The sequence below is a fragment of the Sphaerodactylus townsendi genome, linkage group LG03 (genome assembly GCF_021028975.2).
Source record: "Sphaerodactylus townsendi isolate TG3544 linkage group LG03, MPM_Stown_v2.3, whole genome shotgun sequence".
Lineage (NCBI taxonomy): Eukaryota > Metazoa > Chordata > Lepidosauria > Squamata > Sphaerodactylidae > Sphaerodactylus > Sphaerodactylus townsendi.
The window spans coordinates 164,934,519-164,948,932 of record NC_059427.1 but is presented as its reverse complement, the minus strand read 5'-3'; positions in this window follow the sequence as shown (position 1 = coordinate 164,948,932).

Here is a 14,414-nt window from a genome sequence, read left to right as displayed (position 1 = left end):
TGTCCCTGGTCCTGAAGAAACAAGGTCAGTGATTTCAAGGCTGTACCCTGGATTCCTGCATTGGCAAGGCAGTGGGTTGAAAGATGGCGATCGCCCACGGCAAATGCTGTGGTGAGGTCTAATAACACCAACAGCGCTGAGCTGCCTCAGTTCAGCTGCATCTAGAGCTCACTTGTGATGGCAACCAGCACGGTCTCCGTCCCACGGTCAGGTCGGAAGCCAGACTGGAAGGGGTCCAGAACCAATGCTCCAGAAATACATGTCCTCCAGAAATACATGTCCACTGCTCATATGGAGGAGTAGGGAATCGAACCTGGTTCTCCAGATTAGAGTCTGCTGCTCCTTAACACCACACCGTGCTGCCCTCCCTCAAATATTAATGGTTATTAATAATGTCCAATTTTACTCCTGCTTTTTACCTTATTTTATGGCATAGAATTTGATCAAATTATCAAATCCACAAACAACTTCAAACTAACTGTTGGTTAGGGGTTTTTCCCACAAGATAGAAAACAGTGTGCCAAGCACAATGCAATAGAACCGAACAACTCAAAAATTCAAAACTGGCACACTGACCTGGATTTGTATGGAGACATCATTTACAATAATTCAAAGCAACATTTACTCAAAGTTATTTTTTTCATTGTTATTGCACTCATGTAAATCCATACACTAATGTTAACACTTATTCTAATATACTATAATGAGAATATTAAAGTGCACAATGTATATGCCAAGAATTTGCCAGTGTCAATGCGATGTATCCAAATACAATTTCATCATTTTGTTCAAGATATAATGACAAGGTCCATATGAGACTTCAAACGAATGAGTTCCAAAATGTTCTTAGTATGTCCATATTTTGTATGGTTTCAAAATGGAACTACACCAATTTTCACCAACTGTATGGACAAACAATCATTCACAGGTACATATAAGGACCACTCTTCAATTCAACAGAATTTTATATCTCCATTTTTTTGTAATTCCCAAATTGAACTTCACAACAGAGCTGATATCTCCTGTGCCTTGAGTTTTCCCCCTCATTAATGACTTAACATTTTTTTTAAAAAAGGTAGTGGAACTATTCTGTAACATTGTATGCACTACGATGACTCCCCCCCCCCCCATGTTTCCTAAAAGTTGGCTCTTTGCAGACTAGCAATATATAAATGTGAACAGTATTGCTGGCAGAATTCCTGCCTGCTGTAAGCTCTCAACTTTCCAACCACCTTACATTACGGATCAATTTGGCTCTACACATGTCTTTTAACTAGCCAACCGTCTGTTGCATCATCTATCTTATTGAAACTTTCCAACACAACTGGTGTAACTAGAAAGCTAATAACAATGGACTGCAGAGACGTAGCAGCGCCGCCTTACCGCTTTAATAACATGCTTGATCACGAGAGGCCGGTTTAACAGAGTCCTGAACTGTCCGAGGAAATTCCGACAATGTATTAAAAAGTATGTTACTATCTTATCTTATGTTACTATCTTATCTTATGTTACTATCTATCTTATTGAAACTTTCCAACACAACTGGTGTAACTAGAAAGCTAATAACAATGGACTGCAGAGACAGCACGCACCACTAACACACTTTTAATAACTTGATGCGAGAGGCCCATTTGAAACAGAGTCTGAACAAATACGGGAAATTCCGACAATGTATTAAAAAGTATGTTACTGTATAATCCCATTGGTCCTCCGCGAATCTACACAAATTCGTTTTTCCTTAATGAATGAATTTCTGCGTAATACACAGGCACACACTTGTTTTCCTTTCAAATCCCACGGACCAAGGCTGGAACCATGCAATTTATGGAAAGTAAATCTGCAAGAATGGGGGAGAGGGACTACATCTCACACATTTATACACACACAAAAGTAATGACTTATTTTGAAATTACAAAGAACATACATGCATACAATGATCCGTTTTGGTCTCAACGACAAAACAGAAGGAATCTCGAGGCTACAAGATTCCAAAACCAAAGAATTCTATAGTACAGACACCTAGTGATCAGCAATACCTTATAGTGACATGTACTTGCCCCTTTGCATGTAGCAAAACTGAAAGGGGATTTCGTTTTTGAAATCCAAACCATTAGAGTTAGACATACCACAACCAAGCCGTGTAACTTCCTCACCTGCATGTCAGCCAACATATACCATGACAACACAGCAGCATCGTGACCACAGTAAATACTAAAGATCTTTCAGCCCAAGAGGGGAACAAACTTTTCTCAAACAACTTGGGATCCATCCTGGTGTACTTACCGACCCCCATCACTTAAGGTTTCCAACCTCAATCACAAAGTGTCAGCCATGGAGAACTGTTTCCCCACCCCGCCCTCACCCCTCTTTAACGAAAAAGGGAAGTCACGCAGCAGGTTCACACCCAGATTTCCACTTTCTGAATACGAGATGCTATGCAAAGCACTAAGTCAAAAGCAAAGAAGGGTAAAGAGCAGGAGAGCTCAGAGAACCTCCACATGGTTTCTGTTGCTAGGGGAACCACTCCCTTTGTCTGCCTAAGTTAAGAATGGCCCTCCCACTGTAGAATCTGGCTATCAAGTACTGCAGACAGTAACAGCAGAGTTAAAAGGGAAACAAGGTGATTTTATAACAAATGAGGATGATAATAATGCAAGCAAACAAACACAACCTCATGTTGAATTTTGAAATGAAGGTGTAACATTATTCTGGAGATATTGGAAAAGCCATTCCTCTTGGAGTTATGTTGGATGGCCTTCACGTGAATCTCAGTCTTGGAGGGCACCTCAACCATTTGATAAACATTATGAAAGGGTTATATTAGTTGCCATTGTTTGCATACAAAACATTGTCGCTGTAGGAAAAGTTAGCAAAATATGTGGAAGAAAAGCTATGGGCTTACCAAGGAAATGCATAATTTGTCATCATATGAACCCTAGAAGTTGCCTTAAAGTCACCATTGTGTCCAACTAGCTTAGAATTTTCTACCCCAGCAGGAGATCTCCAAGGGCTTAGGAAGACAAAGTGGTGTAGTAGTTAAAAGCAGTGGACTCTCATCTGGAGAACCAAGATTGATTTCCCCACTGTGCCACATGAGCTTATCTGGTGAACCAGATTTGTTTCTCCATGTCTACATTCCTGCTTGGGCTAGTCACCGTTCATTCAGAACTCTCTCAGTCCCACCCACCCCATAAAGTGTCTGTCATGGGGAGAGGAACGGAAAGGAATTTGTGGGCCACCTTGAGTTTCCTTACAGGAGATAAAAGGTGGGGTATACACCCAAACTCTTCTTCTTCTTTCCCAAGACCTGCATCCTGGCATTCTTTAACTGAAAATGGCAGGTTATGAAGATTGATTTTTCTGCAAGCATCATGAGAATTCTACCACGGAGACATATACCTTTCAGAACACACAAAATAAAACATTTTGAGGCAGGGAAAAAGGAGTTCTGTGTGGTCTCTAGCCCAAAATGTTTTATTTTTTGCCTCAAAACATCTTATTTGGATGCTGTTCCCAAGAGATCTTTTTCTGAAAATGGTTTGCTGGAAGCATTTCTTTTGCTGTGGATCTCTTTAAAAAATGTTTCCCGCACCGCTCTGCAGTCCCGGCACTTCCTGGTCGGTATCAATTTGTGAGCTTGTGCCAGCAGTGGTCGTTTCCCCACTTACCTCGACCAAAGGTTGCTGCGCGCTGCTCCCAGCTCGCATCATTTCTGGTGCGCTCCCGGGCTTCCCCATGACCCGTCTTGAGTCATCAAAAGCGCCGGTTTTAAAGTGCCAGAGATAGCCGGAGTGCTGAGGTATAACTGCTGACGGCGTCGAGTGAGGCGGACTCGTTATGCAGCCACCCTGTGAGTGGGAAGGGTGCTGGGGACCCAGCTACTTGGGAAGTATGCGCAGCAGCAGGTAAGTAAGGGGAAGCGACCAGTCTCACATTACAACATTTCCATCATTTAAAAAAAAAAAATTCCTGGAGAAAAGCGCCTGTTATAACGGGTGTCAGAGCTATCAGCGACCCTTCAGATGTTATGGACTACCAGTTCCATGCTACTGCAGCATGCTGGCAGGGGTGACGAATATATCTGGAAGGACAGGATGGCTATAGTTTAAATGAATTAAGAGACAACTATCAAGGGTCATGAACGCCATCATGCTGCTAACCAACTAGTTAAGTTAGTAAATCCTCAGTTCAAATTGCAATTTAGTCATGCGTGGTGAGAAGCACCCCCAAATCCTCAAAGAACACTTGCTCGAAATTGTTTTAAGTTGCACTGCAAACATTTTGCGCGGACACGTTCACCTTCCAGTGGTTGTTTTTTTTTTAATCTTTATTGGAAAATTTTCAGGCAAAGTTACAGAGAATCAATCGATACAAAAAGGAAAATTTTAAAAAACCTAAGTTTCAGCCATCAAAGTAATTTTATAATTTCTTGTCCTGTATACATAATAACTAAATTTCTTCACTTTATACTTATTATATCAAAATCTGTTGAAAAACAAGACTCAAGTAAAAGAAAATTATTTGGAGAATGAGGAGAGACCGAAAAAGAAATAGTTATATGATTACATTCAGTTATAGTTTAAGATATTGTATTTCTCTGTTATTAAATTTGAATTAATTTCTAGCTTAATTCATTGTGACTTCACCTTCCAGTGGTTCTCTTTCTCGTACTGTCACCTGGCAACTCTGCTGAGTAAATGCCAACATGCTGCCGATTAGCCTATGCTGCCAAGCACATGCCATTTGAATTACTGTTGTTTTTAAATGACAGTGATCTCCTGTCTGCGATCCTGGAAGGGAGATATAAGAAGATACCTAAAGAAGGGAGGATCTGTTCCTGAAATTTGGAAGAAATGGACACTACAGGCCACATCACTCCTCCTGTGCCCTCACTTCAGAGAAATAAGAGCAAAATACTAGACCCAATATTAAATAGCTTCAGGGGCTATCAGAAAATGTATGTATAAAGCTCACCAGAAGACAAAATCCAAACTGGTCTAGATTGGTTGCCAAATTTTGTACATTTGTTATAAAGAAACGCAGACCAGCGAGCAGGCAACTGATATTGTATTAGAGATGCAGATATATGAATATATGGCTCACAATCATTATTAATTATTAATATTCATTACTATTATTATTTTAATCTAGGATTGAACAAATGGGGTGCAGACAGGCGAAAGACCAATAAGTGAGCAAGTCCCGCGCTATATGAATACTTTTAGCAAGTGATTCATTTTAGCAGCTAAGTTATGGAGATGGATTCATTTTAGCAGCTAAGTTATAAGATGGTTATTTTAGCTAAGTTATGGATTGGATTTTTTTTTAACGCTAAGTTATGGAATGGATTCATTTTAACGCTAAGTTATAGATCGGATTTATTTTAACGCTAAGTTATGGATTGGATTTTTTTAACGCTAAGTTATGGATTGGATTCATTTTAATGCTAAGTTATGGACTGGATGTATTTTAACGCTAAGTTACCTTATGTATGGGACAAGTGAAACAAATTAGGCCTCAGTGTTGATTTTAGGGTATTTTATATATTACAATTACACTGGGAATTACAAGGTTGAGTGTGTATAGAATTTGTTGGTCCCTGACTGTAATTTGCTGTATAGAATTTGTCGGTCCCTGACTGTAATTTGCTGGTCTTTGACTGTAATAAATTGAATTGATTGATTAAAAAATGTCAGTGACATGCCCATGAGTACCCAATGGCCCACATAAGATCAGCAAAATAGGAAACGGTAAGATTCCACCAGCCGCAGTTATCCAGCCAACCGCCATGCAGAATGCTACCGCAATAAAGAAGCCAAACCATGGTTGTATTAAATTATGAATGAATTGCCAACCAATAGCCCTGGCACAAACCTTTCTAAACGTTTTCAGGCAGGGAATAAAACATTTCCTCCATGGAGTTCGGCATGGTTTGTACCCCAAATGTTTTATTTGCAGCCTCACAACGTTTTAAATGAATCCCCTTTTTAAACGATTCTCCAGTTGAGATGTTTTGAAAACATCTTCAGTTCCTGTGTGGTTTACTGATGTTTCCCCACACTTTTCAGCTTCCCTGAACTTGCTTCTCGGCATCATTTTCTGAGCTCACGTAATGGCTGGCAGCAGAGGCGTATCAGAGGGATCCGCTGGGCACCGCAAGGACCCGGCCAGCGCTTGGTGCTCCCCCCATGTGATCAAATGGCATGCGCCCAGGGACATGGGATACCCCATTTCCCCATTAGCGGTACGTCACCGGCTGGCAGGAATTGCTTTGAGGAGGTGCATGTGGAAATACATTGTGGTAAAGGGGGGAGGATTGAAACTGTTCTCCAAACTTTTTGGTGATTTGTGTGGAAAAAGCCAATTTGATCATATTCTTCTGTCTTGTGTTTCTGCCTTCTACCTGTACAAGACATAGTTCAAGCATCTCCTCCACCGCAGGTAATGGCCTTACTCGATCAAATTACATTGATCTTCCAAACTGAACTGTAATGACTACGGCCATTTCTGCGTATCGTAAAACCTCCATGCAGCAAGAATTCGCTGGCGTGGAAGCGGAGGAAGCAAATTTCACCGCGTACAAGCATCGCGGATGCGGATCGTCTCTAAACGACAGGCGAAGCCGCCTGGAGCGCGATGGAGCGCCTCTTCCCCTTCCCGTCCGACTCACCCTTGTCCTCATCATTAAGCCTGCTAGCCCGTGAAGCCCTGGGCTTACGCTGCCCTCCACCGACCTCCAGGGGTCCAGAGGACAGCGTGAGACGACACGAGGACAACGGCGGAGATTTAACGGTGATAACTGCTGGCGGTTCCGCTGTTAAGCGCGATCGCCAGGCTGGAACGACGCTGGTGAAAAGAAAACAAACCCTTTAAAGGGTTGTTTTCGAAGCGACAGCGGCAAAGCCGCACCGGGGAGAGGGAGGAGAGTCGGGTCTGTGTGAATGATATTGAAACCACCAGAGCGTATTTCTCGTCCCCAGGAAATTCACTTTACGGAAAAGTCGTATCGATCGGCCTACATCAATTAGACATGATTGATACTGAACAGAACTGAAAATTCCGTGCTTGATATTACAGCAGCTCTTGAGAAATATCTTGTATAAATAGAACAGCATTAAGTAAAACATGTCTCTAGCTATCATATGGCAGAGCATAACCCAGTGTGTCTGACTTGAGACAAAAATGAGCATTGCGAACTAGTTCAGTTCAACACCTTGACTGTGAAAATGGAATCTTACTTAGACATGGTTAGTGTTGCCTGTCAACCGGTGAATGACTGGGGAAGCTGTAGGCGCAGAAGAAAAGTAGTGGAAAGTCAGAGCAAGTGGTAGAAAGTCAGAGAAAGAAAAAAAGGGTTTTGAATTTAACAAGAAAGATTATTTCTTCTTTCCCTCCATTATTTTTCCTATAATGGAGAGATGGCAACCATCATGCTGCTAACCAAAGAAATCATGCAGGCCTTAAACCTATTCTTTTACTGCTGCTAGCTTAGCCTAATAGCTCCAAAAATGCCCCTTTGTTCATAGTTATACAAAAAGTGCAAGCCAAACTGTTTTCAAGATCCTGTTGTACTCAAAAGATACCTTAAAGTTGCCCTTTGTTTTCCTGAGACAATAGAAAGGCCTATGGGAAGGTCCGGGCTCTTTGTCTAAAACATAGGGCAACTAGAAACATTAATGATAAGCAGAAACAAGGGGTTTTGATTCATATAACTTCAAAGAGTGAAATACTGACATCTTCCAATGGGGATTTTGGACAACCCCAAAGGCTGTGGGAACAGAGAAAATCTCCACCTTTTGTGTGATTGATTGATGATGTGAACATTTTTGGGTGTATTCTTTGCTGCCATTTTGATATAGCTTGTCATTAATACTATAAAAGTAAGAACACACCGCCATTTTAAGTGTGGCTCCCCTGATATTGTCTTGACCGAATAAAGATCTCTCTGATTTATTCTGTATCGGCTTGAGCTTCTTTGAGCTTATTTATTTTAATTCGTTACTCCGTTGTAACAAAGCTGGCAGGAAGATGGAAGATATCAGTGCTGGTGTGATGTAAAGTGATGTCATATGTCTCAGGGAATTGCTGGAAATGCTGTTCTGCACAGCTGAAATAAGTTGTCCTGAGGAGGGCAGGCCAAGCCAGTACTTTTCAATGGGTAGCAGACCTGTCTTCCGAGCAACTAGCATTCTCTTCTGTGCATCTGTGTAGCTACAAAGATAGCTCCTCGAAGTTTTTAATTTTAAAAAATAGGGAAACTATATATTGCCAGAATCGGTGCCCCCCCCCCCCAATACAACTACGTACTTTTTAGGCTGAAAAAGTGCCCAGGATCGGAGCCTACAGAGCAAAAGTCCTGGGGCTACCTTCCATAAATGGTGGCAGACAGAATCCTTTCAGCTGCACACAAAATGTTGGACCCAAACTGAGGATGAAACTGACCAGGGATCAAAACAGGCAGGAAACAACCTCTTTTCCCCTTAGTGAGGGAGGGAAGGCACCCAGATGGCCAGACCTCTTTTTAAATGTCTGATCTTGGCATTTGGTATATGGAGGAAAAGAGGCAGTCACCTCTTTTTAAGATGTCCCACATATGTCTTTTTTGTGCCATGCAGAATGAACCATAGTTTTACAATAGATTTTCTGCTAGTGGGACTTGCTGTCACTTTAGAGTTTCACCTGTGAGAGACAAACTATAGGTACAACAATGATGGTGGTGTGGGATTCCAGGGGGTCCCCACTAGGATAACCCTAAATGCCTTAGAACCGTGGTGGCGAACCTTTGGCACTCCAGATGTTATGGACTACAATTCCCATCAGCCCCTGCCAGCATGATCAATTGGCCATGCTGGTGGGGGCTGATGGGAATTGTAGTCCGTAACATCTGGAGTGCCAAAGGTTCACCACCACTGCCTTAGAACATACGAAAAAGCCTACTGGATCAGACCAGAGTCTATCTAGTCCAGCATTCTGCTACTCGCAGTGGCCCACCAGATGTCTTTGGGAGCTCACATGCAGGATGTGAAAGCAATGGCCTTCTGCTGCTGCTGCTTCTGAGCACCTGGTCTGCTAAGGCATTTGCAATCTCAGATCAAGGAGGATCAAAATTGGTAGCCATAGATCGACTTTTCTTCCATAAATCTGTAAAAGCCCCTTTTAAAGCTATCCAGGTTAGTGGCCACCACCACCTCCTGTGGCAGAATATTCCAAACACCAATCACACGTTGTGTGAAGAAATGTTTCCTTTTATTAGTCCTAATTCTTCCCCTCAGCATTTTCAATGTATGCCCCCTGGTTCTAGTATTGTGAGAAAGGCCCCTTCCGCACACGCAAAATAATGCGTTTTCAAACCACTTTCACAACTGTTTGCAAGTGGATTTTGTCATTCCGCACAGCTTCAAAGAGCACTGAAAGCAGTTTAAAAGTGCATTATTCTGCATGTGCGGAATGAGCCAAAGAGAGAAAAATTTCTCTCTGTCGACATTTTCTACCCCATGCATAATTTTATAGACTTCAGTCATATCCCCCCTCAGACGTCTCCTCCCCAAACGCTGTAGCCTCTCATCAAAAGGAAGATGCTCCATTCCCCCAAGCCTTGATAACTAAAATTCTTCATACTTATGTCAATATAAATCTCTAATTTTCACTAGTTTTCCATGAAGGTCATGTTGAATCTTGATGGATAAGCTCCTTCCCCCAATCATGTAGATTGTGTCACCAATATGTTTTGCTACCATAATGCTAGACTCTTGCCACGTAAATCTCTTATCCAGGCCCATAGTCGCAGTGCAGCAAAAGGGGGCTGGGCCCCATCAATCATGGGCCACCCCCCTCCAATCAGCACTAGGGTTGGTGTGAAACCCCTTACGAGTCTTTCAAGAGTAGATTCTCTACCTAAAAAAGAAAGAAACTGAGGTAAAAAGGTGTGAATCCTCTCAAAAATCTTCCAAGTGGGAATCCACTACTATGCAGTTGGCTAGAACAGAATTAGCAGTTAGCAGGCCTGAACTGTCCTAGTTGAAAAGCCGGCCACATGAGGTGTGTGTGTGTGTCTGCGTGTGTCTGTGTGACTAAGGCCCCTTCCGCACACGCAGAACAACGCATTTTCAAACCACTTTCACAACTGTTTGCAAGTGGATTTTGCCATTCTGCACAGCTTCAAAGAGCACTGAAAGCAGTTTGAAAGTGCATTATTCTGCATGTGCGGAATGAGCCAAAGATGCACTTTTCTGATTTTTGTAATCCTAGCTCTAGTTCTGTTTGAAGTTCCTTTGCCTGGACTCAGTCTGTTCGTTACAAGTTCATTGTTTATGAGATCCCTCATGGCAGGGGCGTAATGAGGCAGTCCTGGGCAAACTGTAGCCCTGGGCAAAACCTGAGTTGGATGCCCCCCCCCCCACCATGGGTGGCCACTCCACCACGACCAATTTTTTTTGCACCAGGACATTGGTGCCTGCAGGGGGTGCATTTTTAGACATATCAGCACCAAAATTTCAATATATCATCAGGAGAATGTCCTTATGCTACTCCCCAAGTTTGGTGAGGTTTGGTTCAGGGAGTCCAAAGTTATGGACTCCCAAAGGGGGTGCCCCATCCCCCATTGTTTCCAATGGGAGCTAATAGGAGATGGGTACTACAGTTTTGAGGGTCCATAACTTTGGCCCCCCTGAACCAAACTGCACCAAACCTGGGGGGGTATCATTAGGGCAGTCTCCTGATGAGACCCTGAAAGTTTTGAGACTGTGCCTTCAGAAATGCCCCCCCAAGCCTGCAACCCCCATGGACAGCGATACAGAAAACTCAATGCAGAACAAAGATTCTTGGGCAAATTTCTGGGATGTCCCTGCAGGGGGCGCATTTTTTGATGTATCGGCACCAAAATTTCAGGGTATCATCTGGAAAATGCCCTTATGGTACCCCAAAAGTTTGGTGCAGTTTGGTTTAGGGGGTCCAAAGTTATGGACCCTCAAAGGGGGTGCCCCATCCCCCATTCTTTGCTAAGGAGATGGGGCTACCCTTTGAGGGTCCATAACTTTGGACCCCCTGAACCAAACTGCACCAAACTTGGGGGGTGCCATCATCTCCAGATGATACCCTGAAATTGTGATGCCGATACATCCAAAAATGCACCCCCTGCAGGAACATCCTAGAAATTTGCCCAAGAATCTTTGTTCTGCATTGAGTTTTCCGCATTGCTGTCAATGGGGGTTGCAGGCTGGGGGGGCACATTTCTGAAGGCACAGTCTCAAAACTTTCAGGGTCTCATCAAGAGACTTCCCTAATGATACCCCCCAAGTTTGGTGCAGTTTGGGTCAGGGGGGGCAAAGTTATGGACCCTCAAAACTGTACCCCCCCATCTCCTATTAACTCCCATTGGAAACAATGGGGGATAGGGGCACCCTTTTTGGGAGTCCATAACGTTGGACTCCCTGAACCAAACCTCACCAAACTTGGGGGGTAGCATAAGGACAGTCTCCTGATGATACGCTGAAATTCTGGTGCCGCTAGCCTAAAAACTGCTCCCCCTGCAGGCCAAAAATGGAAAACCACTAAAATACCCCAAAACGAACCCAGCATTTTGATGCCCCCCACAAGGTGATGCCCTGGGCAGCTGCCCACCTTGCCCAATGGGCATTACGCCAGTGCCTCATGGTATTCAATTGTGTTGCTTTATACCACGTATTCACCTGGAGACTCAAGTACAAAACTGGTAAATAAACAATAAAGCAAAAACAAATATAATAAATTCAAAAAATAATGATGGGCTGACCCCCCACTGTTCTTATTTGCTCCCCACCCCCCAAGAAAAAAAATTCTGGATATGGGCCTGCTTATCACTTGATTGATGACTATCAATCAAGAACGTGCAAATATGGCTGTAAGGCCTGTGGCAACTGATCCTTAATATAAATCTATTTAAACTGCACTCTCGTTTATCCCATCTTTTAGTTACCCAACCTTTTGGATGATTCCCCAAGTCAGTCCTTATAAATGAAGCCGTAGCATGCGTGTGCATTTTAATTTTCATTTGGTCTTCCTTTGACAAGTTACACAGTTGTGTCTTGGTTTCCAAATTTTCCACCTGGAGACAGATATTTATTTTTAATGTCTTTGTCTTGAATAATAAACAGAGGATAGACATATATAGCAAAAACGTTGACTGACAGGTCCCCCGAAGCAGCAATTTAACCTGTTTTTCCATAGCCTCATTCCACAGACTGTGCTGCTTGTTTATTAAAGTAAATAAATAAACCCCAGTCAGGCAGCGTTAGGTGATTTCTTGCCGTGTGTGGGCATTGATGTGAAAAGAAACTAGCATTAATAATTTTATACCCCGACGTGAGGTTTACTGAGATTCTTCTGGCAGCTTTCAGAGTGCCTTGCGTCTTGCATTCCTATGCTAATGCTTCATGATATCCTAAACCAGCCACTGTTTAATGTTTCCTTTTAACAGAGGGGTGTGAAGAAGCTTGACTTTCAGGCTAAGTGAGGTTTTATAGCAGCTTTGCTCATTGCGGAGGCGAGAGAGCGGCTCTCTAGCAGGACGAATAGCCTTCAGTAAGAAAAGGCATTGCTTTTTTTCTTTTGGCACAGAGGCCCTTTCCGCACAGGCCCAATACAGCACCCTGGGGATAGCAAAAACGCCGTCCCCAGGGAGCTGTTCGCATGGGGGGGCGCACCTGCTTCGCAGCCACGCCGCCCACGCACCTCCCCAGCGGCGCAAAGCCGCTGTTTCCCAACCTTGCTCCCTGAGCGAGATTTTTGGGAAACAGCGGCTTCCAACCGCTGCCGTGAGAACGGCAGCAGCTGGAAGGTGCCATCCCTCCCCCTTTTCCAATCGACTTACCTTCCCTGCAACCGTTCAGCGCGTCACCGAGGCCTGGGGACATGCCCCCCCTGCCCTGTGACTCTGGAGCGGTCACACAGGGCAGGGGGCATGTCCCCTGGCCTCAGCGACGCGCCAGACGGTCGCAGGGAAGGTAAGTCGATCGGGCGCCGGCGCAGCGCAGTGCTGTGCGAATGGTCCCAGGGGGGTTGGGTCGGCGTCATTTACGCCGACCCAACCCCCACCTTGGCTGTGCGGAAACGGCCAGAGTATGGGGGTATTTTTGAGCGAGAGAGATAATTTCACAGTATGGCATATGAACAATGAGAAAGACATGTTCAGAAGCATCAAGTTCCATGAGATGTACAGCTATTTTTTCTTTTTTTTTACTGATGTGCTATTAAAGAATTCACTGCATTCATACACACACACACATATACACACGCATGCAGCATGACTCATTATGTGGGGCATCTGAAGGCCACAAGGGACACACGAGACAGTGAACAAGAAGTTCCTGCCATCAAATACTCACATCTACAATTTGAGACAAAGAGCTGGAGAGACAGGAAAACAAGGATAACAGTGGAAGAATATGCATTCATTTCGGGGCTGGGGCTGGGGAAATGGTGCTGGTGTAGGTGGGACCAGGAAATATCTCCACTTTCTGATCTGCCCAATGGACACCCTAGTTTTGGTGTCGTCTCCCCACCAAAGGGAGTAAAGCAGATTTTGGAAAGAATGCAGAAAAAAACCCAGAAAGCCTGTCTGGTGCATGGAAGCACCATGATGAAAATAAATCTGCTACCCAACAGCATTCAAATGGGGTAAACAATTCATGAGTCAGGCCCTTTCCACACAACAAATGTATAACAGGTTGCAGTTGGGATAAAGTAACCAATTTTTCTTTTTTTCGCATTCACATGCACCTGTACAGGCAGCAGTTGGAGCCCACAAGAACAATCTGTGTTAGCAAGCAAGCCTTTATTGGCATACACAACAGTACAACAATAATAACAACAGATTAAAAAGCATATACAAAACAGGAAATAAATTTTAGGTCGAAGGAAATCTACTGGCGTTTGGTAATTTCCAGGAGAAAGTCTGCCACTATCATACAGAGAGAAGGATCAGGGTTGTCCAACAAGTAGTGTAATCTAATTAAATAGGGGAGATGGGGTAAATGTAAAGGAGTAAGATTCACATACTTGGATCTGATTTCCTTGTATCTGAGACAGTGTAGTAATTGGTGGGCCAGAGATTCAACTGAGCCATCGTTACATGGGCACAATCTTTTAGCCTTTTCTTGCTTATTAAATCCTGCCAAGTGTAACAAGGCAGAAGGCATAACATTGAACCTGGCGAGCATTATGGCTCTCCTTTGAACGGGGTTTATTAAGCAATACAGGTAGTTTGCCAAGTGGCCCCATTCAAATGGGAGAGAAAAATACAGGGGGGAACACGTTTTCTTGGCTGCGGTGATTAGGGTAGAGAATTCTCTATCCAACAATCTGGGTTGCTGTTGCACCTTCATACGAAGACATGTCTCTTTTTTATTTTCTTCCCATCCATGCTTAGCTAGGCAGGT